This window comes from Dreissena polymorpha, chromosome 11 (genome assembly GCF_020536995.1).
Source record: "Dreissena polymorpha isolate Duluth1 chromosome 11, UMN_Dpol_1.0, whole genome shotgun sequence".
NCBI lineage: Eukaryota > Metazoa > Mollusca > Bivalvia > Myida > Dreissenidae > Dreissena > Dreissena polymorpha.
The window spans coordinates 41,044,892-41,068,741 of NC_068365.1; the positions used below are offsets into that span (position 1 = coordinate 41,044,892).

The following is a 23,850-nucleotide window of genomic DNA, read 5'->3' on the forward strand; positions in this document are numbered from 1 at the left end:
TGCATACAAGTAGCAGACGGATCATATTAAAATTAAATGATGGACTGACATTGTTTGTTGTGTATATTAACTATGGGCATTTATAAATTTTGATACGCGCATAACAAGGCAAATGTTCCACACGATGACTCACAACAGCGGTCCTTTGTAAATGTTTGTGGAACGCACCGAACTAACGTTATCATCAAATAGAATGCTTGAGCTGTCTACGCATACCTGACATTATTTTATTCATACCTATACGCGGTTTTATAATGTTATTTTTGTGGAGTCGATGCCTGTGCAAGAACTGTTCATGTTTTCTTTAGCGTCGATTTGCGTTTCTGCTGCAGTTTGAAGAAGTATTAACCAACATAAAGCATGCCATAAATTAACACTTAGTGTGCATGTCATCTTTGATAAATGTGTGCGGATAACGCAGGTGTACTGATTTTTTTCTGCCTTGAAAGCAGATAATGCCTATAATATCATAGAGTCGACTGTTGTACGTTTAGAGTAAAACGAAACATCAGCGACTGACAATAATTAAATATTGTGTCCATATTTAAAGCACCACTCGCATATAACCAGGCTCTTTATAAAATGGAATCCTAAACGTCATCCTTAAATGTCCTATATATACTTTGGTATAAGTCCTGTATATTATAATCACATTATTGTGTATAAAGTCATCTGTCTTCCCGCATATGATACGTGTTTTGATACAATTAAGATAACGTTGTTCATTGTCCTGCAGCTAGCGACTGTCTTCTACGAACGAAATGTGTTTTACATGTTAATACAACGGAAAGTTCATAATGATCTCAAATCCATCTCGTATATGTGTAGTTATACCATAAGGGCTTGTTGCGCGTATTCAGTATACGTGTTTACAGACTACGCAGACTCTCCATTCCAAACTATTGCGCCTATCAAAGTTATTACATGCATACTTAGATGAGTACATTATGTTTAGCACTATGTTTTCAAAGTGTATGTCGGTAATGTATCGTATATGCAGAGCATAATAACAATTTTATACAAAATTAGTATTTTTCTTTGGTCTCACATGAAGCGTTTGAAAATATGTAACGTTCAAATCATTTCATTTCAACAAGAAACGTATGTCTATCGATTAAAGCTTTTGTGCGGAAAAGATTAAGTTTGCATATTTATAAAAAATGAAGCCTTTAACCATAAAACATATATATTACGTTAAATGCTGATCTACCTAAGTTCATTTAAGCACCTTGTAATTCGTTTATAGAATGATAAATGTGCATACTATGGGGATAATGACCGTGAGCGTTTTTAAGTGTTATCTTAGTTTAAATGCATTTTCAATGGCCATTATCGACATCATTTTAACCAAATTATTTTTTTTTATTGCATCAGATTGCCATGACGTGACTAGTGTTGCTCTTTTTGCTTCATTTCCATGTATGTTATTTTAAAGCAGATGTACGTGTCGACGATGCTTAAAACATGACAGCATAAGCGGCATAGGCATATTTGAAATTATTTGAATTGCTGGGCAGGCATTTGCTTCTCACGAATCTATTATATCAACGTATGGCTACTTCTTAATAATAGCGCTCGAATATGTTCCTGCAGTAATCAGTTTGTTAACTCGATGTATAATTGATGTGTGCCATTTAAATTTAATTATGATTGACATTATGTGGGTCTTAGAGATAATATAATGTTCAGCTGTAAAGCGACTTGGAACAATACTATGATGCCTTCGTGTATAAGTATAAATTGAAGTTATAGTGATAGTAATTACTATCAACGCAACGTAAAGCCTGTTAACTTTCATCTATTTCGTAATTACATTGCTTTAATATATGTAGCATTATATTAAGAAGGATCTTTTCAGTCCGACAGTAGAACAGAGCGAATACTTTTTCTCGAATATAAATTTAAAGAAGGTTCAAATCAATGTGAACATGAATGTTCTTACAATGGAGCTATTAGCTCAATTGATGTGTACCTTATGTACCTTGATGAGCATTCTTGTTATATCTATGTTTTGTTCGCTTTTAAGCAACGAATTCTTTAACTGCGGTTTATGATAATTTGTTTAAAATGTTTAGTTTGCATAAATATTGATGTGAGAAATTATCGTATTTTCCAACATTTTTAGCGAGGACATGAACGTTTCATACATGCATTTATACAACTGAATAACCGAAAGAATATTACCTTTTCAAGGGTTCATACAGCTTTTCCAGAAGTTGCAGTAAATATCAAGAAAAGTCTTTCAAAACTATTATAATTTAAGCAGCCATTACAAACAAGTGATGTGGTTGTCTTATAAATACGTATTAAATAACACGTACCACTTACACTACATTCGTGTTGCTGATTCTAATGATAGTAACTTTCAATGAACAATTGATAGCAAAACCTAAATGAGTTTGCATTTGCAGCTTAAATATTTTGTTCCTGATAGAAATTGCGATCTTATAATGTATTAAACTTTCACTGCCACTAGCAATGGCGTTATGTAGAAGAGAAACCTCTTCATGACATGCTTCAATAATGAAAAACACAGTATGACTTCGAGGAAGTAAAATATTCCATACTGTGATACAACGGTTTATAATGTGCGTTACAACCATTGTTAAAGAACTTTAAATCAGATCTTTTAAATTAGAGTTTAACATGTATAACTTGCGTTGTTAAACTATATTATTCAAGCATATGCTTTGTAATATATTTACTTAGAGGGATCTTTTCACGCTTTGGTAAATTGACAAAATTGAAAAAAGTTGTTTCAGATTCGCAAATTTTCGTTTTAGTTATGATATTTGTGAGGAAACAGTAATACTGAACATTTACCATGGTCTAATATAGCCATTATATGCATCTTTTGACGATTTTATAACCTAAAAATTATAAAGCGTTGCAACGCGAAACGATTGAATAATTTGGAGAGTTCTGTTTTTGTCGTTGAATTCTGTGAAACTACGAAGATTGCTTATATAAGGTATAAAATACTTCAAGTACATGTACTCGGCGGAATAGCTCAGTAGGCTAAAGCGTTTTTACTTTAGGACTCTGGCAGGACTCCAGGGGTCACTGGTTCGAAACCTGGTCCGGGCAATGTTCTTTTCCTTTTTTTAATTTTATTCTTGATTTTTTACTGGAGCTTTTACGATCCAATGTTTACATTTATCGATATAAAGCATTTAATGAATAAGTTAAAAAATGCCAAAATCTGTGAAAAGGCCCCTTTAACCATTAGCGGTACATAAATGACAACTGAAATAGAGTCGCCGAATGCAAGCAAGCGACAATACCTATTTATTTTAACCATATTGTGATATTTGATCCTAGAACATTGTAAACATTTGTTGTCAAATATTTATCTCAAGTCGTTCATTAGTATATCAAACATAAAAAGGAAATGACATTATATTTATCCTTGCCAATATATTCAACTGTTTTGCTTTAAAGCTTACAAGTAAGCAATATATTTGTTATCTTTCCTTGTATTTTGTTTCCAACAATAAATCGCTGCCTAAATAAAAGCAAGTTGCTAATTACATAGCTAAGTATGTCCACACCAGATCGGTGCATTTTTCTTGAAATATTAATGTCCGTGACATCTGATCCATAACATGCAAAGCATAGTTTACGCGGTTAACGTTTAGGTGTTGAATGCCAATAGCTTGAACTATACGAACTTAGAAAAGAGTTATTGTCATGAACAGCTACTTTTGATTGAGAACCTGTTTTCAGATAGAGATGCATATTTACAAATACCACTTTAAATATAGCAATTAGAATGAAACACGCATATTTAATGCGTTCGGAGCCAAACTTGAAGTTGAACAATAATCTTAAGGCTACCGGTTTTAACTGAAGTCTGCCTATCTCGCTGATTAATGGCTATAACTAATTTCAATATATATAAACCTTAAAGTAACGAATTTTCATAGTATTCTTGATCTGACAATCTCATATTCTTGAAAAGATCATTTAAACTATACATTTCAACAAATATGCAGATACAAATATCGACTTGTAGGAGCTTTTTACACACAAACAAAATACTCCGCATGACACGTTTCATATAGTTGCTAAATTGAGTGGCATTCTTAATATTTATATCTAGATATATTTTTGGTGTTTGTGCTTAGCTGCGTAATCTTAGTAAATATAAATGTGCGTGAAGTACAGGACCTCCGGTAACTAACTCTTGTCGTAAACATACATTTTTTGTCGGGTACTCTTTGTAGCTTTGATCGTAGTATTAAATATAATCAACTAGTCAATATCGAAATTGAAGGATTCAATGGTTAATTTGAATGTTAAAACATATACACAATTTTGTGTTGATGTTTGTATTAATTGTTATGCTATTATTAGTGAAATCTTGAGTTATGTATCTTCAATTGTATTTTTATCAATGCACTTGCTTTGTCTGAAAAATGTATTGTTCGCAAAGACAAAACACGTACATTACGAACAAGACATTCGAGAATACACATAGTATGCTGTATCCCCCAGGTTATTTGATACAATTTAAATGCGATCAGTTTAAATGCTGCAGCTATTTTGCCAGTTGTATGCATATTTTATTAGGTGTCTCTGAGTTTTATTGGAAAACAACTCATAAGAAGTAGATAGCAGATGCATTTAGAAATCATCGAGACCACTTTTATTTGCAGCTGTATGGTATATGCTAAGTTAGTAAACATCATGTCAATTTTCTGATTAACTAGGATTTGTATCGGTAATATAAGGGAATGCGTTGCACTATATATTAATCATTAATGAGCAATTAATTAATAATCAGTTTTGCATGTTTATTGTAAGGGTAAAAACTAAACAAGAATGATAAAGATATTAGTAAACACATGATTTGGTCATAGCCTCGTGTTAAGTACGAGCAAATTGAATTCCGATTTTAACCGATTGCATTTTCATGATAAGTAACTAACTCGTAAAACGCTGATCTTCTTTCGCAATAACATATGCAAAGCTCATTAAATTTAGTTTATAGTTAAACATACATCCCTGATTATACCGTTATCATGTCCATATTACCGTGTGTGTTTTTAGAAAGCAGACAAATGAATCGCGTAATTCGTAGCATTAATGGATTATAAACGAGCATACATAAGTCGTATGGTCTTTCATGCAGCCTTATTTATTTATCATTAGTCGCTATGTACTCAGTAAGATAATAAATTAATAATTACAAGTATATTTCTTCCTTGCAATCAATTTAGGAGCATGACCTTTATTCCGATTTAATCAAAATAAATCAGCGCAGGTCGGTGAAAAAATGTATTTTCTGATTTTGGTTTATTCTCAAATATTATTTCATGAGTTCTTCTATTACATATACGTTTTACATGTTGTTAACAAAGTTGAACATACATGTGATGGGGAAAATGTGTCAATGTTTCTGGTGTTTATTGAATGAAAGCTTTATTGCTGATTTATACGTGTTATCGCATTTTTAAATTAGTATTAATTATTTTTAATGTGTCAGGAAAAAAACTTGCTCTGGTAAACTAATGAAATTAATTCAAAAACAGTTTTGAAATGTTTTCACTCATTGTGAAATATACAATTATACGTTATTCAAATGATATACACATTGTTTTTATTATATTATGTTGCCCAAACCCTAATTAAAACTGAGGTAAACCGTGTAAACTGAATTAAGTATGTTATGTAGTTTCCCTAGGTATACACGTATTTAAAGGATAGGTGTTTGGGTTACTTTAAGATAAATGCATGTTGCAAGATATATGTTGACCATGTTGCCCTTTTAGGTTAAAGTTTATACACACAATTCGCATAGACAAACAAACATAAAAGCTACTAGAACCATAACACGATGTATATCGTTATAGACGTATTCAAATGTATTTAGATTACTATGTGGGACTTCCAACGAGTTCGAAATTTGTCAAAAACTTTTCAAATTAAGAATGCAACCATAACGCTGTACGAAATTTATTATCGCAGTATCGCAGCAATATTGGCTTACCAATTTGAAATAACCTCGCGTGTGTCTGAACCTTAGAATGAAAATGGAAAAACAACGAGTCGGACATTAATTACGTACAGGAAATATACAATCAATGTGCAGAACGTAGCGTCTTTGTTTTGCAAAATGTATGGCTACATTTGTTCGGAAACATTAAGATGGGATAATTACATTAAATTTACCAACACCGTTACTAAATAGCATATATGTTAGTCATTGGCTGGGAAACTGTGTTTTACTAGCATTATTAGTAGTAAATAGTTATAATTTCACTAAAGTGTAATTTAAAAGTTATAACAAGTTTTTATTTCATTTAACAACAAACATATAACATAGTTTTTTTTTCTTTTTGCATCACCAAGTCGTAAGCCTATAATTGAAGATGAATTTAACTCGTTTTGAAGGCTTAGGGACAGTACAAATGAATGTACGTAATGCGTAATGCCAAATAATAACATGAGTGTACAAGTCGTTTTCGTCTTTACGAATTTTCAAAAAGCTAAGGATGTTTTACTGAATCGACTGAATTACTCTCTTATAATACATAGTTGAATGAATCCTCTCCCAACGTGGTATTCCAATCGGCATATTGGAACGTATACATGGCGTATAGGTACAGCTAAAATCTCTTATCATACAAGTGTCCCTCATGAGACTGAGAAATGTCAGTGAATGATTAGAATAATGACATACATTGTAGTTCATTTAAGAATTATATTGCGATACCCAGTATTAATTACTTTAAATATTATTATTTGAATAAATAGAAGTATAAGTATAATAATATTGATAAGAAAGTATTAGTATTACAGTATTAATTTTAGTATTAATTTAAGTATTTATTTCAGTATGAGTATAAGTATAAAACAGTAAGTATTAGTTTTTGTATTATAAATATATTAGTAAAAGAATAAGCATGCATAATACCAGTAATCATCATAAATATAAATTTAATATAATTATAATTATACTACTACTATTACTACTACTAATAGTAATACTTATAATAATAATATTGAAATACTACTACTACTAGTACTTCAATTACTTTTACTTATAATAATAATTATAAAAATAATAATAATTAAAAAACATTTTTATATTAATAACAATTCATAATTAAATAATACTATTTGTTAAAATAATAATGATAATAATAGTAATAAGTATTCTTACTATTAGTATTTGTAAAAGAATTGCTTTTATTGTTCGTAGTAGTTGTTTTTATTTTGTTATATCATAAGAAGTAGAGTCTAAAGATTTGCTTAAAACCAAAGTTGTTAATTCTACAGACACAATCTTCATTTAAAAGCAATTAGAGATTTTGGCAGAAATGCTATATTTTCAACACATTTACCAGTTGCCCTTTGCATCGATATTATTAGATGAATATCACCACAGCAGGTTTCAAGAACACAGTGTATACAACTGCAAACTCTGCAATCTTAAAAAGGGTTTTGAATGTAGATTTATTTAAAGACTCTTTTATATAACTATTGCGCAGCGTGATTTGCGTTTGAGGTATTAATGTTTAATAATGTAGGTCACAATGCACATTAACAACATTAACATTAACCGAAACTAGTTTTGTTTTACTTAAAAAAGTGAAATACCTCGATTTATCTTAGCACATTGTGTCTGCACTGTATATTTTCAAGCTGATCTTGGTTTATTTGAAGGAATCAGTCTATTTAAACATTGTACTTGATTTACCCATTTTTGTGTGTAAGTGTTGCAGTTATAACAAATGTCGTTCCGGTACATGATCAACATATATACAGTCAAGACGTGTTTGAATAATGCAAGCATTAGTGTGATGTAAGCCATCTTAAAGTCGTTCGCATATTATACTATACTTTTATTACAACCATCAATAATAAGTAAAACCACTCAGCACAATTCATTGTTATAAGGAGAAATGTACAATGTGCGCATGCTACAAGCACTCAATATTTATCCCAAACTGCACGTGGAGGTATCTAATAAAATGATACAATTATAAACTATCTTGATTATTATTTATAACACTTCGAAAAAGGTCGTATCGATTTTTATAGTGATACAACCTAAAACAGCAGAACACTAATACCATGTTTGCCTACACATACAAATGTTTATGTTCAATCCTCACCGCGGGAAATCTTCATAATAATCTCGAATGTAAGGAGCGCCGGTTCAATATACTATTTTTAAAAGAAAATATTGCTTCGCGCATTGATATCATTAGCATATTCTTGTGTTTATTATAATATAATTTTGTTATTTAAAATACCATCCGTTTGTGAAACATGTGTTGATATATATGAACTGATAGAAACATAAATCATATTCCAACATACAATATCAGTGCATGTACTAAGCACATTACTATTTGTATTAAGTGTAGTGGGAGTGTGTTACCTTTTAATGCAATCCTTTCTGGTCAGTGAACGAATATTCAGACATATTAAACGCACGTAAAGTGTGGTGTGTAGATTGTATCATTTTGTTGAAATATTTATGTAATTTAATATGAAAAAGACTACTTAAAGTGATATTATGGGCATGTTTTACTGTTGAATTGAGCTGAAAAGAATTAACAAGTCAAAAAAGTTAGTTTAAATATGATTACTGACCAATATCTGCAAGTCATCTTGCTTCCAGTTGTTTAAAAAAAATAATATATCATATTCGATATTTTACATGACTGTTGAGTCCTGTAATCCGAAATGATCCGTAAAACAAAATAGTGTCTTTGTATCGTATGAACGAATCTGCATTAAAACGTAATTTAGATTCACATCGTCAGTTGTCAAAAGGAAAATACGGTTGATATTAAAATGAAGTAATTTTCTCCATCCGGGATATTGTTTTAGTATGTTGCATTTACAAATATAAGTGTATATGCAGCGAAAACACCAAAAATAAACAACGGTTGCGATAGACACCTATTAAATATGAGATGCCCATAATATCACTTTAATAATAATTAGACACATTTATTATGCGCACATGTTAGATTTCTCAAATAATATACGACTGATTATTCTTTAGAACTGGTCGTATGAAACTTTTTCTGTAATGTTTCATATAGGTACATGTATAGTAAACAAATACAAGGGCTATTTTATATCCAAAGCATCGTAATAATTTTACACGGTATTTATACTGCAAAATTTCTTTCCACCACTTTTCTTCAGACAACCGCGACGGCTCTCAGCCTCACGTTTTGCATGTGTGAGCATATGAAATAGCATCACTGACGCAAGTTTTCCGCGAGTTTATGCTTTATCAGGCAAATCGTAAATACGGCTATTCACAGGGAGTTTGAAACAGATCGCCTGACGTAAAAAAGACGGAAAAAGTCGAACGAAATACAAGCCCCATATACATTAAATACCGTTCGCATTTCAACAAAACAGACTTACCTGATTGATTCGTTTAATGAAATTGAAAATAACGAGCAAACAACGTCTTTTATTTAATGCGTGTAATTCTACATATGTGACCAAAGCTGGGAAAATCAGTCTTGTGTTCAAAAAATCACATTTTGACTTTTTGGCAATTTTGGATTCTCTAAACATTGTAGTTCACAAAAATGATATAGATTTTTTATTTATCACATTCAAAACAAATTTTATGACGTACCAAAGTGACCAACCCTACATTTTACCGTCACTAAAAGTTATAGTTTAATACAAAAAAACAACGAAAACATTCAAACAACAAAAACATTGTTTTATTAAAACAATGATCTTTCCTTTAGTAAAATATATAATTATAGTGCAATAAACTGACAACAGCATTATGGACATTTAAAATGTACCATTTGTGTTGCTATGGTAACCGATCTACATGTTAATAATCATCAGAGCACACAATAACGCCTATTATAAATCTATGAATTGTATTATCAATCAAGTGTTTGTTTAAAGGCAAACACAACATTAATTTAACTGTTTTGTAACTAGTTAAACAATAACAATCAATAATTTGTGTGTTCCATAAACAATTTCCTTTTTTATTCAGTTACATGTGCATTTAAGTATAATGTAACCTCAAACACAACAGAATGGAAAAAAAACAGCATTGAAAAGTGTTGGTTGAAAGTACACTTGGATACTAAATGTTTCAGTAAATGAAATCATCATTTTTTATCATTATTTCTGATAGAGAAAAATAGACAAAATAAACAATAACTTAAACATAAAAATTGTTTGTTTTTGTTACTATGGAAACAATGTAGCAAACAAACAAAAATAAAGGATTGTCATTGTAAAACATAAATAAATACAATATTCACACTGATTTTTTTTCAGTTTTTCAGAGAGGCAGTCTGTGTCCATAAGGTGAAAACAATTGCATGGTTACATGGAAAAAAATTATTTTTGTTTTGTAAATATGTGACATAAAAAACTTGAAAACAAGCTTGTGAAATGAGAACAACACATGTTTGTATTGAACATTTCAAAATCTGTATCAACTGACACATTTAGCACTCGTATACATGTTTTAATTTCCTCGGAATAGAGGATTTTTTGCATTGTTTGGGGAAAAAATATATCACCCAATACCTTGGCCAAAATAAACACTGATACATGATGTATGTAATTGTTGTGGCATGGTCAGAGAAGATAAGATGCGCATCTTAATGCACCTTCGTTTTCGGGGGGGGGGGGGGCACAGTCTGTTTTTTGGTGCTCACCAGTAGCGCGTTGTGGACATGTCAAGTTTTTGGTTCATCTGTGCGACAGAATTCACGAATGTTTTCAAATAAATACCACTGATGGTCCAGATCAAGCCCTTTCGCAAACATTTCTTATGGCAGGTTGTCACAGCTCACATAAACATTCACTTTCGAGACCTTCCTGAGAGTGATTCTGACTACTGGTGAGTCACTAAATTCCCTGCATCCCACAACACCGTGATGATCCGTTGACACATGGAAATTGATGAAATTTGGTGACATTCTTTATGTGGTGAAACAATGTCAAAAGGTAATCCTTCGTGTCTTAGATAACAACAGGATTGGAAGTGTCCCCCACAAGCTGGGGAATGTTGTGGCCCGTCCTTGATGATAACCCCACAGACGCAGCGTCATCAGACAACATTTCTGCATTGAAGTTTCTGTATCAAGATTACCATTTCATTAAGAAACAATTGCAAAATATAGTTTTCTTATTATCAAATTATTATTTTGTTTTTGTTGTAATAGAAAACTACTAGGTTTGAAGGATGAATTTGCAAGGGATTTTGTTTGCCATATCAAGAATTTCATACCAATAACACAGCTGAAACTACTAAAATAAATATTTATTTTCCTGTTACAAGACATAAAGTACCTACACACTATTTTTTAATTGATTTTTGTTTTATTATTTTTATATTTTATTACATGGCAGAACTATACAACTGGATAGACCTATGGAAATGCAAACAAGGTTTATCAAGAAGGATCATGCAGGTCCCATACACAATACTGTGATAAGGAATTTACCTCCACTTTGACTTCCAGATGCCAAAGTGCCAATCTGGTGTAAACTGTGTATGTCTTATCAACATGAAGCTTAGTGTGATGATTTTGTGTTAACCTGAAATGTTAAAAATAATTGTTTTAAAGTCCAGGCTACAATTTAGAATATGTAATTTGTAGTAATTGACTGACTTAAAAATGGTTTGACTCATTTCAGTATTCTATTTTAAGAGATTTTTTCTATTGGGATTGATACCAAAGTAATTTTTTTTTAAACATTTTCACTTCATATCAACACGCTTAACCATTTTGCAATTGCATTACTGCAAAAAAATATATTTAACAACAGGTTTAGCTAAATTAACATCAACATAAAAAAGCTATCAGAAACACAATAACTGAGGGCTTGTTATTACCTACAAGAATTCTCCACAGAGGGTACCAGATGACTATGTTGTTTTTATTTTGGCCGCAACAGTTGTCACACTGAAAGTGAGCATGCTGTTCGCCAAGACCGTATGTGTTGAGGTAGTGGTGAACCTGGCTGACCACAGCATTTGCACCTTTACCATGTGACTGGCCTTCGTCTGCAAGGTAAAACACCTGCTTTCCTGTGAAACAGAAGACTAATAAATAAACCGAAATAAGTTACTACAGATACCCAAATATTTCTTTTTTTTCCAATTAATTAATAGGTGGTTTGAAACATTCAGATAATGCATGGTTATTGTCTTATCATAAAAGATTGATATTAGACGAGAATGATATCCTCCAGACCACACATGCACACAAACACGCACACACACACGACAATAAAAAGTAAATAATCAATTGGTAGTTGATTACATTTCTACTGATTCAGTTTGTGGATAGCAATGATATTAAATTAATTCAAATACCAGATCCTTCACAGCTGATTTCATACACCTCACACTTCCTCGGGGTCTTGAAAAATAACTTCCCAACCTGTAGAATATCAAATTATCGGTTATTTATCTCCATAACACTTTTTTTTATAATAATAATTATTAATTAAATTTGTGCTTAAACATTTCTAAAAAGTCAACCTTAAATTTGTTAAAGTTTAGCAGATTCTGCCACATCAAGTTCAGACTTTTCAATAAACGCAGTATCTGATGTTTTGTTTTGACAAATTCTACATCAAAATCAATATGAGACTCATCATGGTTTGACTGAAGCTCACTTTCATAATCAACTACCACATCAAACAAATCTTGAGTAGCGGGGTCAGAAGTTTCAAAAGAAAGTTAATTTACATTCGATAAATCATTTAAAATTTAAAACGAAGTGTCCTTGTCTTGTTAAATTTCACATGGAGTAGTGTTGGTGTTAATAAATTGAGACATGATATTTTAAAGTCAAATTTAAATCTACCACCATTTCATGTAAACAATTCAGTTGCTATCGTACAGTTTACTTCCGGGTCAAACTTGCGAGTCGCGAGAATTAATCACAAAGCCAAACTACACATAAATCTATCACTTACCTATTTTAAGCATGTGGAAATATCATTTCCGAACCTTCTTCGATTGAAGACATCCAACAGTATACGATGTCATTTTGATTTACAGCGTTTAATAGGCATTGAAAATGAACACTGCGAGACAGGTTGCGCTACCTGTGAACTGCTCAAACGAAACTGTGTCATTCAAGGGGAATAATTTGAATTAAATTAAAGGATTACAAACCACCAATTGTGCCAGTGTTTAAATGACATATTCATGCTATATTGTGGACATTTTCAAAGCATGTCATAAATTATGAGCCGATAAATTGTATAAAAAAGACGAAATATCCAGCGCATTTTCGTACAAGATTATTATCTCGCGATTTCCCGACATAAACGTCAGCGTACACAAAACTGATTTTCGCTGACGATGCCATAACACTATCGGTATATTTCAATAATTGTGCAGGTATATTATGAACAATTTTAAACAAACAAAAGGCACAGTTAACATATCAAGGTAAAGTTTGACTGATAAGTTAGTTTTTGTAAAAGTGACATCATCATGTTTATGTAATGTTGAACCGTAATACAGAAATATTCATTTTACTATAGATTTTGTATCGCATGTATAGCCGTTTATTGATCGCGGTGTTATATAATACAATGTCGTATGGGATCGATCTTGCTTGACAGAGTTCGATCAATTGAATAAGTAAGAAAACATAAAAATTATTTTCGTTCATAAGCAGCGTCCTTGAATGAAAGAAATTCAATATGTACCGTGGTGTTGATAGAACGGAGAGACATTTCCTCCGAATTGGTAATCGTTTAGCACGTCTATACGTCATAATATCTTGGACAACTCGTTGAATTTCATGATTTCCGTTCCTTAAGCCATTTTGTTTGCATCTAAATACCTATTTATTATAATGTTTATATTGGAACTACATTTACAGTTTATGACGAAGGCATATATGAACTGTTCAATAAAAAGGTGTGCCATGGCTTGACATTTTTAAAGTTTCTTTACTGAATATCTTCTGAACTACATTATTTAACTTGAGTTTCAATTTACATGAAGTACTTCATACGATTTTCAGTAAAGAAACAACACATTTTATAGTTTGTGTTAAGGAAAAATAAGCAGTAGCCAATTTCCGCGATGCGATGACTACCCAAATCATAGGACTATGAGCTCTCTATATGAGTGCACTTGTCTCTTTGAATGTGTGACTAAAACAAATGCACAGCATAATTATTATCATGTATGTATTGGTATCAACGAGCAATGTTTTAAATTATCAGACAAACAACTATAAAAAAATGAATATTGTTCGCATGGAACTAAATTAAATGCTTCATTTCATTTATTTTCCTTTCATTTTAAATTAGTTTTCATTTATAGACAGTATCGGGTAATTCCTCTACAACCCAGCCCCTCGCCTCATAAATATTTGTCCAATAACGTACTTGGCGAAGAACGTAGTCTGGTGCTTTTTGGTTCTTTAAAAATACATCTAATGTATTAAATGTCATTTGACGTATTTTTGTAAGTTTCAATGGGTCAATACTTTTCCATTTTATGCACTAAATTCGATTTAAAATATTCATTATAAAATTCATTTAGTTACAGCGCATGGTCTTTTGCAACACGCATGCATTCCATGCGTGGAACTTAACAAAATACAGCAACATTTCGCGCTCGTATTACATGTAAAACACGGGTTTTACATGGCGTACATGTATTTTGAGTAGAAAATCCTTAACATGCGTACAACGAGACTGAATACTACATTATAGGCATTTTTCAATGTTGAATAAAATTGTGTCATTGTGTCGTATGAACAAATCTGCATGTAAACTACATTTGGACTCAGGTCGTACATCAAATCATTTCTGTCTTCAATTGTCAAAACACCTATGTACTGTTTGATTCCAATAATGTCGCTTTAATGGAATTACCATTTTTATTCATTTGCTTCTTAATATTAAATCACCTAAACTTGTTTTATTAGTAGCACAGCCCCATTAATATTTTATTTAGTACTGCCCTTGGAATTTGTTCACGTCATTATGTCATTATGGATTTTTGTGACGTCATACGACCGACTTTCCCAGTTGTAATCTACATGCATAGGTCATTGGGTTTATAACGTTCCATTTTATTTATATTTTCTCTCTGATAGGCGTTTCTTGTTTGATTTAATTATTTTTAATTTGTTTAGCAGTCACATAAACAACCAATCTATGTAATATGGATTTTTTACACCCATTATTGTTGCCTCTTCCTGTATTTGCGCGATGATTATCTGAGATATTAACTCTATGATTCTATATTCTCAAATCTTTTCTATAAAGAAGGAATGTAGTTGACAATTGTTAATAGTTTTATTTGATCGTTCGTCAAAAAGTTGTAATTCTGTTACTTTTGTATCTTCAATGCAATTGAGTAATTAAATAGTAATTAAATTGAATGCGTTTTAATTCCCTTTTATTATTGTTTAATTTGAGTTACAATGCTATGACGTTAAATTTTATTTACACTTAAATGTATTATTAATATTGCTGGGCCAAATGTGAGGTTTAGCGCTCTATAACCAGGTTTAAACCCCCAATGCTTTGCATTGACCGTTCCAAGGCGGTGACCCCAGCTTTATTCATATTTTGTGTTTATGTTGGTTTGTATTGTGCTGTATTGTGCTGTTTTGTACTGTTTGGGCAATCGGTCACTTGCCTTAAATAAAGGACCAACTAATTGTTTTTAATGAAAATTCAATACTGCTCCAGCAGCTGGAGTTTCACTTCTTTATATTGTAGCAGCAAACATTATCACGTGGCTGTAGAAAAACGGTGTAAATCGGTTCTATTAATGGACATTAAATATCTATGTAATGGAATAAATTTGCTACCGCATGAAATAGTTAAAGGTTATTGTTTTCACAATTTACTCACCATAATAAATTAATTGCTCACCATTTGCATTAAAATTGTCATAAGTCACTATTTTAACAGTATGTTTACACTAATTGTTTTCAGTAAAAATGTGCTATGATGATGATGCCCAACATCGTCTTTTAAGTACATTTTAATTTATCGGTTTACCAATTTCAATTAAACATAACAGTCGCCAGTTAACACCGCACTCATAAGCATGCCTGAAACCGATTGGACGGTGATCATCGCAGTACGGTGACTGGAAAGTTACCTGAGAATTTCTCGTGACGCAGCTGTGTAAGCATACACGGCTCTGTAATGTGGCTTGGATATTCGATAGAACGTAATGCTTAATCTTAACCCTTTGCATGCTGGGTAATTTGTCTTCTGCTAAAATGTCGTCTGCTGAATTTCTAAAATAAGCATTTTCTTCATTTTTTTTCAAAGAATACTATCAGAATAGCAAACAGTTTGGATCCAGATGAGACGCCACGTTCTGTGGCGTCTCATCTGGATCCAAACTGTTTGCAAAGGCCTTTAAAATTCAGCTCCAGCGCTTTAAGGGTTAACAGTTGATTATCTATTACCGCATGTGGTGTTTACTGCGATTACCTCTTAATTGTTATTCAAACTTGAAATGTAAATTTAAATAGTAAAAGCTGAGGGAAAAGGCGGATATGCATCTTTAAATGCGAAAGTCTGCATCGACCAGAAATGTTACAAAGATTCGCTAATGAATATCTCCGAGTATGTTCGCGTAAAAATCAAAAAGTGTTCTTAGTCTTGAATCTTTTTATATCACATTTTAAAATGATACGTAAATTAGAAATATTCATAAAGAAACAATAAAGTTTAAGGCAAAAGCGGATATGTACTTTTCAAAAACAAAATCTCCATCGGCCTGGAATGGTACAAAGAATCGCTAATTAATATCTCCGAGGCTATTCACGTTGAGATAAAAAAGTTTTCTTAGTCTTGAACATTTTATATTAACTTTAAAATGGTACGTACATTAGAAGTATTTAAAAAAAAACAATTATATTTTAGGCCAATACAGATATAAACTTTAAAACAGTCTAACTATGCATGAAATCTTTCACCTATATAATTATACTTTATTGATGATTTCCAAATAGAAATAATTAAGTTTAAGGCAATTGAAAGGTGTACTTGGCTTTGAAAACTAGTATTACGTACTATTGCAAATTGTTGGTTCAGATACAACAAAAATTCAAATATGTTATGTTTTATTTTAAAATCGCGTTTAACTTATCAACGCTACTATAAATATCGAAACTTTTCTTTACAGGTACCACATGTTTTGCAGTTCTATTGTACGGAGTGATGCAATGAATTTTATTGGATTCAAGTGGGTTGACACGCTGCCGTAGCGCATGACGACGCCAGATAACAGAGGGTGATCAGTGGCTGCCCGATTGATGTCAAGTGATATAGATCTCGTTTTCGCCGCGCAAAATCCCGATAATCTCTTTTGGCCCGAATGGTTGTTACCAATCTGTGTTCATTTATATATCGTTGCTTTAATATAGCTCGCGATAATAACTCCGCCTTTTCACCACTAAGCATGTGCAGTACTAACAAAAGCTCGCATTCTAAAATCCGCCGTTCCACCCGTACGCATCCCTAGTTAGCCCTAACAATCCCAAACAATCCGTTGTCACGCCAATAAATCCCTAACAACTCCTTGAAAGGATTGTTTGAGATCAATCCCTTAAAAATCCGGATCGTAAGAGATAAATCCCCACAAATATTTTTCCCTTAGAAACCCCTTATTTGAGGAACAAAATCCCTAACCCGTCTTTAACGAAGGAAAAATCCGGATTTAACGTCACACAAAATTATCATATAGGACTCTTTTCATCTGCTTGGCCAGCAACAAATCTTCTTTCTCATGCTATGCAGGTTAATATGGTACATGTCAGATTCTTGTTATGCCCCCGAATGAGGGAATATAGTGATCGGACTGTCCGTCCGTCTGTCTGTCTGTCTGTCCCTCTGTCCGTCTTTCCGTCACACTTTGCGTTTAGGTTTCTAAAAATGTTCATAACTTCTAGGTCCCTTGAGATGCTACCTTCATATTTGGTATTCATGTGTATATGGACAAGGCCTTTCCATACGCACACACATTTTTACCCCTGTGACCTTGATGTTGAACTTAGGGTCCGCGTTTAGGTTTCGTAATCTGCGTTTAGGTTTTGAAAAATGCTCATAACTTCTATGTCCCTTGAGATTTAAACTTCATATTTGGTATGCATGTGTATATGGACAAGGCCTTTCCATACGCTCAACATTTTGACCCCTGTGACCTTGACATTGACATAATGGTCTGCGTTTAGTTTTAAAAATCTGCGTTTGGTTTCGAAAACTGCTCATAACTTCTATGTTCCTTGAAATGTAAGCTTCATATTTGTGTATACGGAAACGACTTTTCCATACGCACAAATGTTTTAACCTGTATGACCTTGACCTTTAACTCCGGGTCGGCGTTTAGGTTTCAAAATCTGTGTTTAGGTTTCGAAAAATGTTCATAACTCCTATGTCCCTTGAAATATAACCTTCATATTTGGTATGCATGTGTATATGGACAAGGCCTTTCCATACGCGCAAAAATGTTTACCTCTGTGACCTTAACCTTGAACTTAGGGTCCGCGTTTAGAGTTCGAAATTTGCGATTAGGTTTCGAAAAATGCTCATAACTTCCATCAAAGCGTTTAAAGGGGGCATATGTCATCCTATGGTGACAGCTCTTGTTACTAATGTAGCCGTTTCACCCTTTTTGTGTTTCGATTGCTTTTTCAATAAAACAATTTAATATAAATTTATGTTGCGGACTTGATGAGATGTAATACAATTAGGGAATTCTTACATAACAAAATAATATTTCTGTTTTTAAGAATTCAAATATTCTTAGAATGTATGCGGTATATATAAATTTGCGTGTTGCTGTGACTAATTTGTCGAGTTCAACACAATTTCTCGACGAAACCGCATCTCTAGCAAAACTATTAGGTTTAATCATTTAAATATGGATTTTTGCACTGTTGAAGTATTACTACACACACGGATGACATGTTTATGATATAAACAGAGCCCATAATTAATTGAAGAGTAAACGTCAAAATATTGATGTCCCTTTTAACAAAAGCAATTAAACAATGTTTAAATTTCGATGTTAAAAACAAAACAAAAATAATTGCTGTCGTTAAAAACGCAAAATACGTCAAACCCAACAAGCATTTATCTTTACATTCGTTGAAACCTATTCGCAAATAATTGTTATTTTAGAACTGGGAATTTATAGAAAATTAACAACAGATTGATAGTAATTATTTCATGAAAATAAAGGACAGGTAGCTTAACGATAAGTTCAGGTTGGCAAAATATGAAATATATATTTTATTGTTTCCTAGTTTTCATAAGTGTCTGCGTTATTGAAGTAATATCATTCATTAATTTTAGACATTCTATTCTAGAAATACTAGAGGCATCGTTTGAATTTAGTGTGTTGACTAGATCGATACAATACATACGTAAATTTTAGAAGCAGGGTGAGACCATATCTACATCAGTGTACTAAATCGTCAGGTTCGGTGCAACATACAAATGTTTATAACGGTCCATGCACAAAACTTCGCAAGTGTACTTATATTTACAGGATTGTATGTACGTGCTGCAATATATCCATCAAATAAAAATAAAAAAGAGATATCCGTTGTTATGTGATCATGTAATTATAGTAATTATCAGTAATGATCAATGCAACTATAAATTGTGCGTCCTAAACTGATTCCAGTGCACTGGTAAGGCATGGCTATGTGAATTTTTCGCGTTGTTTCAGATATGTTTCCGCCGTAATCTTGTCAATCTATGTCGATAGTGCCCATGTAAGCACGAGTTCATCACAATTCTCGTTTTAATTGTTTATGTAAGGGCAAGGTTGGTTTTCATGAATACCGAAGAATTCACTTCGCTTGGCTATTAAACTACGAAAAATGTCTTAACGGTTTCAAGGTCTGTGTGTTTTACTATATTCGAGCTATTAAACGGGATATTGGATTGGTTTGAATATTTAATGCAATTACAAACACGCAATACTTCTAATATTCACCCATAACGCTTACATCGAGCATTTCATTCGTAATAATACCGATCGTATATTAAATTTAAACTTTATGTATAACGACACTTTGGTAAGCCATTAACAATATCAATGTTGTTGCATTTTTGTGAATCTGTGTGTGCATTTCGATTATTCAAAATGTAATGTGATTTTTTTTTGACACGAATGCACATATGGACAGTTGGACCATATTAAATAGGAATTAAACTTTTAAATTTAATGTTGAGTATACACGCACGAGATGTAGTAATGCCCTTCTGCATTCTTGGAAAAACTTATACTGAGTAATTTGCCGTTTAAGATATAACACTTTATAGCGTCGTGTTAAACACCAAAAACTGAGTGTTTATAATTGTGTGTGCACATTTAACAACTCAATTTCATGACAAATTACTGCGCACAGATATAAATCGAAATAGCTTAGAGATTAGCGCGTCAGACTGTTGATCCGGATGCAGTAGATGTAAACTTGTTTGCAAACAACTGTTGAATGTTTACGTTATGATATCGCGTTTTACATAAATGGATATTACATTGTACCTGTGGTTTTGGTGTAATAGTTTGACGTTAATAGTTTCCATCTTTCTTAGGACAAAATCCATTGAAGCCAAACTACGACCAAACGTGTTTCCTTAATAAGCACATGTATGCGTTTAACGATTAAAATGCTTTTAATTTAAGCTTTATTTTAGACCTTAAAATATATTCTTTGTAAACCAAAAACAAACATCGGAACTCTAGTCAAAGAACAAGTGCGATAACACCCAAACAACTCGCAACATAATTAAATAATTATTATGTTTAAGCGACCTATATACCTCTATAAAGTAGTTAAACTTATCGCATATATAAAATCTTCCTCCAAGTAGTTTAATTGCTTTTTCAAAATAGGTTTGTCACAGTCTACTGCTAATTTATAAAGCACTTCAAACCACCTGTATGTAGATTTAAGACCTGCAGAACACAATCAATAAATGCTCACATGGATTGAACCGATATCGATTGCGTTATTTTCAGAAGTGGTAGGCGGACGGGTAGAGATTGCAATGTATTCATAAAGGAGTATTGTGTGCGCAGGTTTGTTAACTTGTTGATATGCTTATACATGTTTTACTACTTTATGTTAAAGGTTGCTGTTTTCTTTTGACATTATTAAACAATATATTGATAAATATTTAGTGAGTTGACACACTATGTTTAAATACATCGAGATTGTTTTTTTTTAATTTTTGCATATAATTACATATATCAACACGTTTACCAATTCCGTTTTCTTTTGTATTTAAAGAGCATGTATTAACTTTGTTTGCGATTACATGCTTTTTATTTATGTCGATTTAAATGACTATTTGGTCATATGCGACATTATGCACACATAATTGTAAATTATTTTTAGAATAATATGTTAGTTTATATACAGAACAGTATCCAGATTAAGTTTGCAAATCCAGATTATTTGCAAACTTATTTTTTTTATTTATTGAACAATTGTTATGAAATTTTGCATATTTGTAGGGGGCATTGAGTACATACATATAATTGAAAAAAAAAGAGTTAAAATGTTTTTGGAAAGTAGAGTTATTTGATGATAAAGTTGCCATCCCCTGTTGGATCCCAACGGGATTTTGGCTCCCCCGTTAAGAATTGCAATTCTCCAATGGGAGTTTTTTCCAGACGGGAGAATTTTACCTATATTTTACAAAAAATGTAATTTAAATATTATGCTTTGTTTTCTGTTTCAATGTTTACAAATAGACATGTTTAAGTTATAATTGTAAGAAATATGTACTTTAATAAGAAAATACAGTGTTTGTAGATTTTCTTCCCCCGTGGGGTTTTGACGGGGGATCCCGTCAATCTCCTATATCCATTAAATCCAATGGGGTTTTCACGGGAGACCCCGTCAATCCACCATTTAAATAAAACTCCAATGGGAGTTTGACGGGGGATCCCCGTTTAACTCCAATTTATAAAGAACTCCAATGGGAGTTTGACCAGAGAAGGGAGGGGGAGGATCAGACTTCAATAAACAGTTTATACCCATTGCAATATATTCCAGTGTATAAAGAGTAAAAGACACCAAACTTTATTAAATAATTGATGTTTTCTTTTTAAGGTGTCAAAATCAATTTATAATTTTTGAATTTTCTTAACTCGGTACGTTACGTTGAATAAAATGTCTTTTTGAAAGAGATTAGACCCACATATTGCTATTTCTGGAAAGATGAATTTAAAACGTTCCATAATTTTGAAAGACTGTATAAATAATATAGTGACTTATCTCGAAAATATATTACATTTACCTTTTGATAATCCAAACGTTGCTTTTATCCATTTCTGTGGTGATAAATACAATCCAGAAAGACAATAACATTGGAAACATACTTATTGTCATTCGGAATTGTATTATTGTGTTGTTTATTCCCGTTTAACAGTTTTTGAAGTTTTTTGCTCGAAATTTTGGGTCCGTCTATAATGCGTATATGACTCATTTTCGCGAATATGAACGAAACGAACGAATATGATCGAATATTTGCAATATTGATGCTTTTTCTGCAATGTTTTTATCAACAAATTACAGTTTAATGTAAAATATAATTAAGACTGTTAACAAAAATAGAGCAATTCTCTAGCCATTATCATGTTTCGAACTCTAAAGTCATGTTCGCGAATATGAACATTGTTTTTAGGCTACACACAACCAACAATAACCACGACGACTCCACAATACAAGGTTTACAGTCAACTCGTACCTAAGTCAACTCGCACGGTAGTCAACTCGCACATTGTTTGGTCAACTCGCACGGAAGTCAACTCGTACCTAAAAGTCAACTCGCACGGTAGTGAAACTATTAATGTGTTGATGGGTTCTGAATGAGTTATTTATGCATAAACACAAATGAGAAATACTTTCAGAGTTTAGTTCAATACTTTTTATTGCAATATTTTCACAAAATAACACATTTTTTTAACAAATTGTGTTTACACCAGGTTACATTATCGGCACATTATAACAGACAGTAAAAGTACTTTTTAAAATATATTTTTTAAACTATTATTTTATTAAAATATTTGAAACACACATTGTCAAAGCTTTATCATGTACACAAGTAGACATTCATCTATATACTTGTATTTTAATATTTATTTCAATATTTACATACAGCATCAAAGCTGTACAATATGTACACAAGTAGACATACATCTATATACTTTTATTTTAATATTTATTTCAATATTTACACACATTATCAAAGATTTACAATATGTACACTAATATTGTAATTTAATGAATAGGACATAAAGACTGATAGAACTATGAATTATTAAGAATTTAATATTTGTCATAAAACTATTAATGAAGATCCCGTTACCTATGGAAAACTTATTGCACACACAATTATAAGTAAAAAACGTATAACAATAATGTTAACGTGAGTACAAATACGTATAGCTTAGTATCATATAAACCGAGTATATATGATTATCATACCTACATGTATTGAAACATTTTTGTACGCAAAGATTATTAATTTTACAATAATAATCAGTCATAATACAATTTTACAGAATCAAATGTGTATTTAATTAATAATTTAATAAATTGCCCAGCATTATTAAAATTTGAACATGAGTTACAGTTCTACATTAATTAATTAAATATTAAATTGTAAAGCATGACAAATTAAAATATTTATTTAAGTATTCCATACTACAGCCTTATTTCTAGGCAACCCCTATCAGTAATAGCCTTATCTACCCCTCGATTATCAGTACCCTCATCAGCTCTGAATGACTGACAGATTATCTGTTTATTGTAATTTTAGGGGTGGGAAATAGGATATGGTGTTTTCAGGTAT

At 31.9% G+C, this 23,850-nt stretch overlaps 2 protein-coding genes across 2 annotated transcripts in view; both read left to right on the forward strand.

Moving 5' to 3' along the window:
• LOC127850569 (plexin-A1-like) overlaps positions 1 to 23,850 on the forward strand; it is a 314,190-nt gene that overhangs the window by 36,926 nt on the left and 253,414 nt on the right. The window lies entirely within an intron of this gene.
• Positions 21,019 to 23,850, forward strand: part of LOC127849785 (uncharacterized) — a 100,550-nt gene continuing 97,718 nt past the window's right edge. The window contains exon 1 of the mRNA XM_052382536.1: positions 21,019 to 21,067. The gene's annotated coding sequence lies outside the window, so the exon portion shown is untranslated. The remainder of the gene's footprint in view (positions 21,068 to 23,850) is intronic.